Below are 12,715 nucleotides of genomic sequence, written 5' to 3'. Positions count from 1 at the left end.
CTTTCTATATATTCCTTTCTATAATAAATAACTAAAGAAGAAATCATTAATACAAATGATATAAAAATTAATCTTATTCAATCTAATAAAATTGTTATCACAATTATTAAAGAATTTATTGAAACAACTTCTCATTCAATAAAAATTGTATAATCATTTATAATAAAAATTAACCCTATCGTAAATGACAAAAGACTACAAAAAAATAGACTAACGAATCTAATAGAACAAATTGATAAATATTTCACGATTTAAAAAGATTTACTCTTATCATTGACACCACAAATCAATATTTTTATTAAACTATTTAAATTATAACCATAATATACACATATCCCCCTTTAAAATTAATAAATTTAATGGAAATCAATGTAAAAATAAAAGTAAATATTCTCGAATCTTACCTCCTCTAAAAGAATAAATACCTGAAAATAACTTTCCATGTTGTCTATAAGCATATAAATATAATGTATAAGCAGCTCTAAAAAAAGATAACAAAGATAATATTAATATTGTTACCCAAGATCAACTAACAATTCTATTAATTAATGAAATTTCTCCTAATAAATTTAAAGTCGGAGGAGCCGCTATATTTGCTGAACTTAATAAAAATCATCATAAAGCTATAGAAGGTATAAAATTTAATAAACCCTTATTAATTAATAAACTTCGACTACCTAAACGTTCATAAGAAATATTTGCTAAACAAAATAACCCTGAAGAACATAACCCATGAGCAATTATTAAAGTATAAGAACCACATATCCCTATATAAGTTATAGTTATTAGACCAGCTAATACAATTCCTATATGAGCAACCGAAGAATAAGCATTTAATGCCTTAAGATCAGTTTGGCATAAACAAGTTAATCTCACTAATACTCCCCCTACTAATCTAATTCTAATTCAAATAAAATTAAATTTTAATCCTAAAAGTTGTAAAAAAGGGAAAACCCGTAATAAACCGTACCCCCCTAACTTTAACATAATTCCAGCTAAAATTATTGAACCCGAAACAGGAGCTTCTACATGAGCCTTAGGTAATCATAAATGAACTAAAAATATTGGTATTTTTACTAAAAATGCTATAACTAATGAAAAATATAAAATCTCATAATTAAATATATAATTATTTAATAAATAAAAATTCATAGTATTTGTAACCTTATATAAATAAAAAATACCAATTAATATTGGTAACGACACTAATAAAGTATAAAATAATAAATAAACACCAGCTTGTAAACGTTCAGGTTGATACCCCCACCCTAAAATTAAAAACAAAGTAGGAATTAATCTTCTTTCAAAAAATAAATAAAACATAAATAATCTTATTCTACTAAAAGTTAATACTAATATTAATAATAATAAAATAATATTAAATAAAAATAAATTAGTATAATTATTATATTTAAAGACAGATTCTCTAGCCATTAATATTAAAGAAACAATTCATAAACTTAATAAAATCAACCCATAAGAAATCATATCAGAACCAAATAAGTAAGAAATTGACATAAAATAATTTGAATATATATTATTTAAAATAAAAACAAAAGAAATTAAAAATAAAAATCTTTGAACCATTCAATATGAGTTTTTAATAAAACATAATGGAAATAAAAATAAAACTATAAAAATGATTTTTAACATTGTAAAATATTAAATCTTTGAAAATAATCATTTCCATGTGTACGAATTATTGAAACTAAAATTGAAAGACCTAAAGCTCCTTCACAAACTCTAAAAGTTAAAAATATTATTCTAAAAAAATTCTCATAATTATATATATTTAAATATACAAATAATAAAAGAAATAATCTTAAAACAATATATTCTAATCTTAATAATATAGACAATAAATGCTTTCGATTAGAAACAAAAGTAAATACCCCTATAATAAATAAAATTCTAGGTAAACATCAATTTAAAATTATTAACATTAGTTTTAATAGTTTAACAAAAACATTGGTCTTGTAAACCAAAAATAAGATTAATTCTTTTAAAACTTCAAGAAAAAAGAAATTTCTTTATCATTAATCCCCAAAATTAATATTTTATTTAAACTATTTCTTGACATTATACAATGAATTTTAATAACTCTTCTATTTATTTTTAATTTTATTTTTATAAATATTAAACACCCACTAGCAATAGGTTTAACACTTTTAATTCAAACTATTTTAGTGTCAATAATTTCAGGATTAATAACTAAAACATTTTGATTTTCATATATTTTATTTTTAGTATTCTTAGGAGGAATATTAGTTTTATTTATTTATGTAACTTCATTAGCTTCAAATGAAATATTTACTTTTTCTACAAAACTTTTAATTTCTTCAATTTCAATTTTTATAATTATAATTATCTCATTATATTTTATTGATAAAAGTATTTTACTTCAATATACTAATTTAGAAATTCAATCAATTTCAAACTTAAATTCTTATATAATAGAAAATTCTTTATCATTAAATAAATTATATAATTATCCAACCAACTTACTAACAATTTTACTAATAAATTATTTATTAATTACGCTAATTGCTGTAGTTAAAATTACTAATTTTTTTAAGGGACCTCTACGACCTATATTTAACTAATGAACAAACCTTTACGACTTAAATATCCAATTTTAAGAATTGCAAATAATGCACTAGTAGATCTTCCTGCTCCAAGAAATATTTCATCTTGATGAAATTTCGGATCATTATTAGGCTTATGTTTAATTATTCAAATTTTAACAGGATTATTTCTTGCTATACATTATACAGCAGATATTAATTTAGCATTTAATAGAGTAAATCATATTTGTCGAGATGTTAATTATGGTTGATTATTACGAACTTTACATGCTAATGGTGCGTCATTCTTTTTTTTTTGTATTTACCTTCATGTAGGACGAGGAATTTATTATGGATCATATTTATATACCCCTACATGATTAGTAGGAGTAATCATTTTATTTTTAGTAATAGGAACAGCTTTTATAGGGTATGTTCTTCCATGAGGGCAAATATCTTTTTGAGGAGCTACCGTTATTACTAACTTATTATCAGCTATTCCTTATTTAGGAATTGATTTAGTACAATGAGTCTGAGGAGGATTTGCTGTTGATAACGCTACATTAACTCGATTCTTTACATTCCATTTTATTTTACCTTTCATTGTATTAGCAATAACAATAATTCATTTATTATTTTTACATGAAACAGGTTCAAATAACCCAATTGGATTAAATTCTAGTATTGATAAAATTCCTTTCCACCCTTATTTTACTTATAAGGACATTGTAGGATTTATTATTATAACAATAATTTTAATTTTATTAGTACTAATTAATCCATACTTATTAGGAGATCCTGATAATTTCATTCCAGCTAATCCTTTAGTAACACCTGTCCATATTCAACCAGAATGATACTTCTTATTTGCCTATGCAATTTTACGGTATATACCTATATTTATATAGATATATATATATATTTTTATCATTGTTAGTTTGAATATGTATACCTATATTTATTAAGTTATTTTCTTTTAATTTAGGCTTATTATTTTTTTATGTTGTACAAGTTTAGGAGTCTATACTGTAATAATTGCTGGTTGGTCATCTAATTCTAATTATGCTTTATTAGGAGGTTTACGAGCTGTAGCTCAAACAATTTCTTATGAAGTTAGATTAGCTTTAGTATTATTAAGTTTTGTATTTTTAATTGGAGGGTATAATATATTAATGTTTTATAAATATCAATTATTTATTTGATTTTTATTTTTAATATTTCCTATAGCTTTAGTATGAGTTAGTATTTCTTTAGCTGAAACTAATCGAACTCCATTTGATTTTGCTGAAGGGGAATCTGAATTAGTTTCTGGGTTTAATGTTGAATATAGAAGAGGGGGTTTTGCACTAATTTTTTTAGCTGAATATGCGAGAATTTTATTTATAAGTATATTATTTTGTGTAATATTTTTGGGGTGTGATGTATTTTCTTTTATATTTTATTTAAAGTTAACTTTTGTTTCTTTTATATTTATTTGAGTTCGTGGGACTTTACCTCGGTTTCGATATGATAAATTAATGTATTTAGCTTGAAAAAGTTTTTTACCTTTTTCGTTAAATTTTTTATTATTTTTTTTAGGGTTTAAAATTTTTTTATTATATTTATTATAATGAATTAAATTTAGTAGTAAAAGTTAATAGAAAATTAAATTTCTATCTTATGTTTTCAAAGCATATGCTTAATTCAAGCTCATTAACTAGTTTAAAAGGTTATCTCATCATTTTGTAATTAAAGGATTAAATAAGAAATAAGAAAAGTATACTACTGTTAAAATTTGTCCAACTAGCACAAATGGTGCTTCTACAGGTCGGGCTCCAATTCATGTTAATAAAATTACTGTAACTACTATTACTCAAAATAAAATTTTATTAATTGGGTAGAATTGAATTCCTCGGAATTTTCTTAAATGGTAAAATGGAAGAATTGCTAGAATAGCAATTGATAATACTAAAGCAATTACTCCTCCAAGCTTATTAGGAATAGACCGTAAAATTGCATAGGCAAATAAGAAGTATCATTCTGGTTGAATATGGACAGGTGTTACTAAAGGATTAGCTGGAATGAAATTATCAGGATCTCCTAATAAGTATGGATTAATTAGTACTAATAAAATTAAAATTATTGTTATAATAATAAATCCTACAATGTCCTTATAAGTAAAATAAGGGTGGAAAGGAATTTTATCAATACTAGAATTTAATCCAATTGGGTTATTTGAACCTGTTTCATGTAAAAATAATAAATGAATTATTGTTATTGCTAATACAATGAAAGGTAAAATAAAATGGAATGTAAAGAATCGAGTTAATGTAGCGTTATCAACAGCAAATCCTCCTCAGACTCATTGTACTAAATCAATTCCTAAATAAGGAATAGCTGATAATAAGTTAGTAATAACGGTAGCTCCTCAAAAAGATATTTGCCCTCATGGAAGAACATACCCTATAAAAGCTGTTCCTATTACTAAAAATAAAATGATTACTCCTACTAATCATGTAGGGGTATATAAATATGATCCATAATAAATTCCTCGTCCTACATGAAGGTAAATACAAATAAAAAAGAAACACGCACCATTAGCATGTAAAGTTCGTAATAATCAACCATAATTAACATCTCGACAAATATGATTTACTCTATTAAATGCTAAATTAATATCTGCTGTATAATGTATAGCAAGAAATAATCCTGTTAAAATTTGAATAATTAAACATAAGCCTAATAATGATCCGAAATTTCATCAAGATGAAATATTTCTTGGAGCAGGAAGATCTACTAGTGCATTATTTGCAATTCTTAAAATTGGATATTTAAGTCTTAAAGGTTTGTTCATTAGTTAAATATAGGTCGTAGAGGTCCCTTAAAAAAATTAGTAATTTTAACTACAGCAATTAGCGTAATTAATAAATAATTTATTAGTAAAATTGTTAGTAAGTTGGTTGGATAATTATATAATTTATTTAATGATAAAGAATTTTCTATTATATAAGAATTTAAGTTTGAAATTGATTGAATTTCTAAATTAGTATATTGAAGTAAAATACTTTTATCAATAAAATATAATGAGATAATTATAATTATAAAAATTGAAATTGAAGAAATTAAAAGTTTTGTAGAAAAAGTAAATATTTCATTTGAAGCTAATGAAGTTACATAAATAAATAAAACTAATATTCCTCCTAAGAATACTAAAAATAAAATATATGAAAATCAAAATGTTTTAGTTATTAATCCTGAAATTATTGACACTAAAATAGTTTGAATTAAAAGTGTTAAACCTATTGCTAGTGGGTGTTTAATATTTATAAAAATAAAATTAAAAATAAATAGAAGAGTTATTAAAATTCATTGTATAATGTCAAGAAATAGTCTAAATAAAATATTAATTTTGGGGATTAATGATAAAGAAATTTCTTTTTTCTTGAAGTTTTAAAAGAATTAATCTTATTTTTGGTTTACAAGACCAATGTTTTTGTTAAACTATTAAAACTAATGTTAATAATTTTAAATTGATGTTTACCTAGAATTTTATTTATTATAGGGGTATTTACTTTTGTTTCTAATCGAAAGCATTTATTGTCTATATTATTAAGATTAGAATATATTGTTTTAAGATTATTTCTTTTATTATTTGTATATTTAAATATATATAATTATGAGAATTTTTTTAGAATAATATTTTTAACTTTTAGAGTTTGTGAAGGAGCTTTAGGTCTTTCAATTTTAGTTTCAATAATTCGTACACATGGAAATGATTATTTTCAAAGATTTAATATTTTACAATGTTAAAAATCATTTTTATAGTTTTATTTTTATTTCCATTATGTTTTATTAAAAACTCATATTGAATGGTTCAAAGATTTTTATTTTTAATTTCTTTTGTTTTTATTTTAAATAATATATATTCAAATTATTTTATGTCAATTTCTTACTTATTTGGTTCTGATATGATTTCTTATGGGTTGATTTTATTAAGTTTATGAATTGTTTCTTTAATATTAATGGCTAGAGAATCTGTCTTTAAATATAATAATTATACTAATTTATTTTTATTTAATATTATTTTATTATTATTAATATTAGTATTAACTTTTAGTAGAATAAGATTATTTATGTTTTATTTATTTTTTGAAAGAAGATTAATTCCTACTTTGTTTTTAATTTTAGGGTGGGGGTATCAACCTGAACGTTTACAAGCTGGTGTTTATTTATTATTTTATACTTTATTAGTGTCGTTACCAATATTAATTGGTATTTTTTATTTATATAAGGTTACAAATACTATGAATTTTTATTTATTAAATAATTATATATTTAATTATGAGATTTTATATTTTTCATTAGTTATAGCATTTTTAGTAAAAATACCAATATTTTTAGTTCATTTATGATTACCTAAGGCTCATGTAGAAGCTCCTGTTTCGGGTTCAATAATTTTAGCTGGAATTATGTTAAAGTTAGGGGGGTACGGTTTATTACGGGTTTTCCCTTTTTTACAACTTTTAGGATTAAAATTTAATTTTATTTGAATTAGAATTAGATTAGTAGGGGGAGTATTAGTGAGATTAACTTGTTTATGCCAAACTGATCTTAAGGCATTAAATGCTTATTCTTCGGTTGCTCATATAGGAATTGTATTAGCTGGTCTAATAACTATAACTTATATAGGGATATGTGGTTCTTATACTTTAATAATTGCTCATGGGTTATGTTCTTCAGGGTTATTTTGTTTAGCAAATATTTCTTATGAACGTTTAGGTAGTCGAAGTTTATTAATTAATAAGGGTTTATTAAATTTTATACCTTCTATAGCTTTATGATGATTTTTATTAAGTTCAGCAAATATAGCGGCTCCTCCGACTTTAAATTTATTAGGAGAAATTTCATTAATTAATAGAATTGTTAGTTGATCTTGGGTAACAATATTAATATTATCTTTGTTATCTTTTTTTAGAGCTGCTTATACATTATATTTATATGCTTATAGACAACATGGAAAGTTATTTTCAGGTATTTATTCTTTTAGAGGAGGTAAGATTCGAGAATATTTACTTTTATTTTTACATTGATTTCCATTAAATTTATTAATTTTAAAGGAGGATATGTGTATATTATGGTTATAATTTAAATAGTTTAATAAAAATATTGATTTGTGGTGTCAATGATAAGAGTAAATCTTTTTAAATCGTGAAATATTTATCAATTTGTTCTATTAGATTCGTTAGTCTATTTTTTTGTAGTCTTTTGTCATTTACGATAGGGTTAATTTTTATTATAAATGATTATACAATTTTTATTGAATGAGAAGTTGTTTCAATAAATTCTTTAATAATTGTGATAACAATTTTATTAGATTGAATAAGATTAATTTTTATATCATTTGTATTAATGATTTCTTCTTTAGTTATTTATTATAGAATATATAGAAAGTGACTATAAAATTAATCGATTTATTATATTAGTATTAATATTTGTTATATCAATAATATTATTAATTATTAGTCCAAATTTAATTAGAATTTTATTAGGGTGAGATGGATTAGGGTTAGTATCTTATTGTTTAGTAATTTATTTTCAAAATAGTCATATAATGCTGGTATATTAACTGCATTGTCTAACCGAATTGGAGATGTGGCTCTTTTATTAGCTATTGCTTGAATATTAAATTATGGGAGTTGAAATTATATTTTTTATTTAGATGTAATACAATCTGATAATGAAATAATAATTGTAGGGTTATTAGTTATATTAGCCGCTATAACTAAGAGTGCCCAAATTCCTTTTTCTTCTTGATTACCTGCAGCTATGGCGGCTCCAACACCTGTTTCAGCTTTAGTTCATTCTTCTACTTTAGTTACAGCTGGTGTTTATTTATTAATTCGATTTAATATTGTTTTAAGAATAAGTTGAATAGGAAATTTATTATTATTATTATCTGGGTTAACTATATTTATAGCTGGATTAGGTGCTAATTATGAATTTGATTTAAAAAAGATTATTGCTTTATCTACTTTAAGACAATTAGGATTAATAATAAGAATTTTATCTATAGGTTTTTATAAGTTAGCTTTTTTTCATTTATTAACTCATGCTTTATTTAAGGCATTATTATTTATGTGTGCTGGAGCTATTATTCATAATATAAATAATAATCAAGTTTAATGGGTAGATTAAGCTTAATAATACCATTGACATCTTCTTGTTTTAATGTAGCTAATTTAGCTTTATGTGGGATACCTTTTTTAGCTGGGTTTTATTCTAAGGATTTAATTTTAGAAATAGTATCTTTTTCTTATATTAATATATTTTCTTTTTTCCTTTATTTTTTTTCTACTGGTTTAACAGTTTGTTATTCTTTTCGTTTAGTTTATTATACAATAACTGGGGATTCTAATTTTTCTTCATTGAATATATTAAATGATGAAGGTTGAGTAATATTAAAGAGTATAATAGGTTTATTAATTTTAAGAATTGTAGGAGGAAGTATGTTAAATTGATTAATTTTTCCTACACCAGAAGTTATTATTTTACATTTAAATTTAAAATTATTAACATTATTTGTATGTATAATTGGGGGATTTATAGGTTATATAATTTCTAATGTTTCTTTATTTTTTATAAATAAGGCTTTAATAAATTATAATAGTTCTTATTTTTTAGGCTCTATATGATTTATACCTTATATTTCTACTTATGGAATTATTAATTATTCCTTAATTTTAGGAAAGTTAAGTATTAAGTCATTTGATCAGGGTTGATCAGAATATTTTGGTGGGCAACAACTTTATTATAATTTAGCAAAGAATTCTCAGTTAAATCAAATATTACAAAATAATAATTTAAAAATTTATTTATTAAGTTTTGTTTTTTGGATTGTTATTGTATTTATATATATAATTTGTTTTTATTCAAATAGCTTATATTTAGAGTATAACACTGAAGATGTTAGGGAGATTAATTAATCTTTGAATATACTGAATTTTTTTAGTAATTTATAAAATAAAATTATTTAATTTTACAATGAAAATGTAATGTTTTTATTAAACTATATAAATAGAAGTATAAATGGAATTTAACCATTAAAAGAAAAAAGTTAGCAGCTTTTACTTGAACATCATACTTCCTTAATTGGAGTTTAATACTCAATTCTATCATTAACAGTGATAAGCCGCTTTTTGGCTTCAATTAAAGAATAAGGGTAAATTTACCTAAGATTAGGTCGAAACTAATTGCAATATATCGCTTCATATTCAAGGTAGATTGAAAAATCAATACTTTTTGAATGCAAATCAAATGTTATAATTAACTACAACCCTACCATTAATTTGATCAATTTAATATACCTTGATTTCATTCATGATAAAGTCCTAGTAATAAAATTAAAATAAAAATAATTGATGTAATTGTTCAGTATATAAGGTTTGAAAATTAAATAATTAAAATAATTGGTAAAATTAATGCAATTTCTACATCAAAAATTAAAAAAATAATAGTAATTAAAAAAAAATCGTAAAGAGAAAGGAAGTCGAGATGATGATTTTGGGTCAAATCCACATTCAAATGGAGATGCTTTTTCTCGATCAACAATAGTTTTTTTTGATAAAAGTGAAGCTAATAGTATTACTACTACAGAAATTAATAAAAGGATTAAGCTAATTGTTAAAATTGAAAAAATTATCTATACTATTAATAATAGACCATATGATTGGAAGTCAAATATACTTTATATACTATATAGATAATAATTTATCCTCCTCATCAATAAATTGATACATAAAGGAATAATCAAACAATATCAACAAAGTGTCAATATCAAGCAGCAGCTTCAAATCCAAAGTGATGATTCTTTGAAAAATGATTATTTAAATGTCGTCCTAAACAAACAATTAAAAAAGTTGTCCCAATTAATACATGAAGACCATGAAATCCTGTTGCTATAAAAAAAGTAGATCCATAAAGTGAATCAGCAATTGTGAATGGGGCTTCAATATATTCATAAGCTTGAAGAATTGTAAAATAGACCCCTAATAATACAGTAAAAAATAAACCTTGAGTAGTGTGAGAATGATTTCCTTCCATTAAACTATGATGAGCTCAAGTAACAGTGATTCCAGAAGTTAATAAAATTACAGTATTTAATAAAGGAATTTGGAATGGGTTAAATGGAGTAATTCCTATAGGAGGTCATATAGCTCCAAGTTCAATTGAAGGAGATAAACTACTATGGAAAAAAGCTCAAAAAAATGAAACAAAAAATAAAACTTCTGAAAGAATAAATAAGATTATTCCTCATCGTAATCCTGTTGTTACAGAAAGAGTGTGAAGACCTTGGTAAGTTCCTTCTCGGGAAACATCTCGTCATCATTGATAAACAGTTAAAATTGTAATTACGTTACCTAATAGGAAAAGAGAATTATCATATTGATGAAATCACTTTACTATTCCAGCAACTGTTGTTATAGCACCAATTGAAGCTGTTAATGGTCATGGACTATAATCTACTAAGTGAAATGGGTAATTTGAGTGAGTTGACATTAGTTTACTTCTCTAGAATATAATGTTCTTAGAACAGCAAATACATAAGATTGAATTATAGCAACTGCTGATTCTAAAACTAATAAAGCAATTTGGGTAATAATTAGGAAACTAAGTAGAATAACTGATAAAGAAGGTCCTGTATTTCCTAAAAGTGTCAATAGTAAATGTCCGGCAATTATATTTGCTGTTAATCGGACAGCTAAAGTCCCAGGGTGGGTGGGTGCCACCGTGGTGCAATGGTATGCACACCCGCCTTGCACACATAAGGTCGTGGGTTCGACTCCCCGGCCAGGCAACATCAAAACACTTTTCAACGGTGCAAAATACCCCTCAGTAATGTTGGCGACATTTCCTGAGTATTTCAGCCATGAAAAACTTCTCTACAAAAGTGGTGTCTTAGACACGCCGTTCGGACTCGGCGATAAACTGTAGGTCCCATATCATTGAGCTAATATGAATCGGGGTGCACTCATTGATATGAGAGAAGTCTCCCTTGTCCCTTCTGGGGATGTTTGTGGAACAATTATTAATTAAAGTCCCAGGTCGAATTACATTTCTGATTGTTTCAATGCATACTATAAATGGTATTAAAATAGCTGGGGTTCCTTGTGGTACTAAATGGGCAAACATATGTTGAGTATTGTTAATTCAACCGTATAATATAAAACATAGTCATAAAGGAAGAGCTAATGTTAAAGTTAATGTTAAATGACTTGTGCTAGTAAAAATATATGGGAATAATCCTATAAAATTATTAAATAAAATTATAGTAAATAATGAAACGAAAATAAATGTAGAACCGTTAGCTCCTATAGGACCTAATAATGTTTTAAATTCTTTATGAAGAGTTAATAAAATATTATTTCAAAAAATATGATATCGAGAAGGTATTAGTCAGTATATAGATGGGATTATCAAAATTCCTAAAAAAGTACTTAGTCAATTTAAGGAAAGATTAAAAATACTTGATGATGGGTCGAATACAGAAAATAAATTTGTTATCATTTTCAATTTAATGACTTTGTTGAGTGAGTCTTATTGCTTAAAATTGATTTAGGTATTGAAGGAATATATGAGTAATAATTTATTATATTAAAAATTACAAATGTAATTGAAAAAATAATAAATAAACTTAATCAACCAATTGGTGCTATTTGAGGGATTAAAAAATATTAATGAATTAATAATTTTAGTTTGACAAACTAATGTTATATATTTAACTAATTTTTTCATTAGAAGTAAGTGCTAATTTACTATAAAATGGTTTAAGAGACCAGTACTTGCTTTCAGTCATCTAATGAAGAATTATTCTTAGAAATTCATTTAATAAAATAATTTACAGGAACACTTTCAATTACAATTGGTATAAAACTATGATTTGCTCCACAAATTTCTGAACATTGCCCATAAAATAGTCCTGGTCGATTAATTAAAAAATTTGTTTGGTTTAATCGACCAGGGGTACCATCTACTTTTACACCTAATGCAGGAACAGTTCATGAATGAATTACATCGGCAGCTGTTACTAGAATTCGAATTTGTGAATTTATAGGAAGAATTACTCGGTTATCAACATCTAATAAACGGAATCCATCTACAGGCAATTCATTAGT

At 24.1% G+C, this 12,715-nt stretch overlaps 3 pseudogenes; 1 reads left to right on the top strand and 2 right to left on the bottom strand.

The window, feature by feature from the left end:
- Positions 1 to 1,639: 1,639 nt before the first annotated feature.
- LOC141403122 (NADH-ubiquinone oxidoreductase chain 6-like) lies at positions 1,640 to 3,455 on the top strand (annotated as a pseudogene).
- Positions 3,456 to 4,261: 806 nt separating this feature from the next.
- On the bottom strand, positions 4,262 to 6,360 carry LOC141403121 (NADH-ubiquinone oxidoreductase chain 6-like; annotated as a pseudogene).
- A 3,943-nt stretch (positions 6,361 to 10,303) lies between these two features.
- On the bottom strand, positions 10,304 to 12,107 carry LOC141403120 (ATP synthase subunit a-like; annotated as a pseudogene).
- Positions 12,108 to 12,715: the final 608 nt, after the last annotated feature.

Source organism: Musca autumnalis, unplaced genomic scaffold, assembly GCF_047663935.1.
Source record: "Musca autumnalis isolate F117 unplaced genomic scaffold, ASM4766393v1 scaffold_4, whole genome shotgun sequence".
NCBI classification, from domain to species: Eukaryota; Metazoa; Arthropoda; class Insecta; order Diptera; family Muscidae; genus Musca; species Musca autumnalis.
This window is presented reverse-complemented; position numbering and strand designations above follow the sequence as displayed.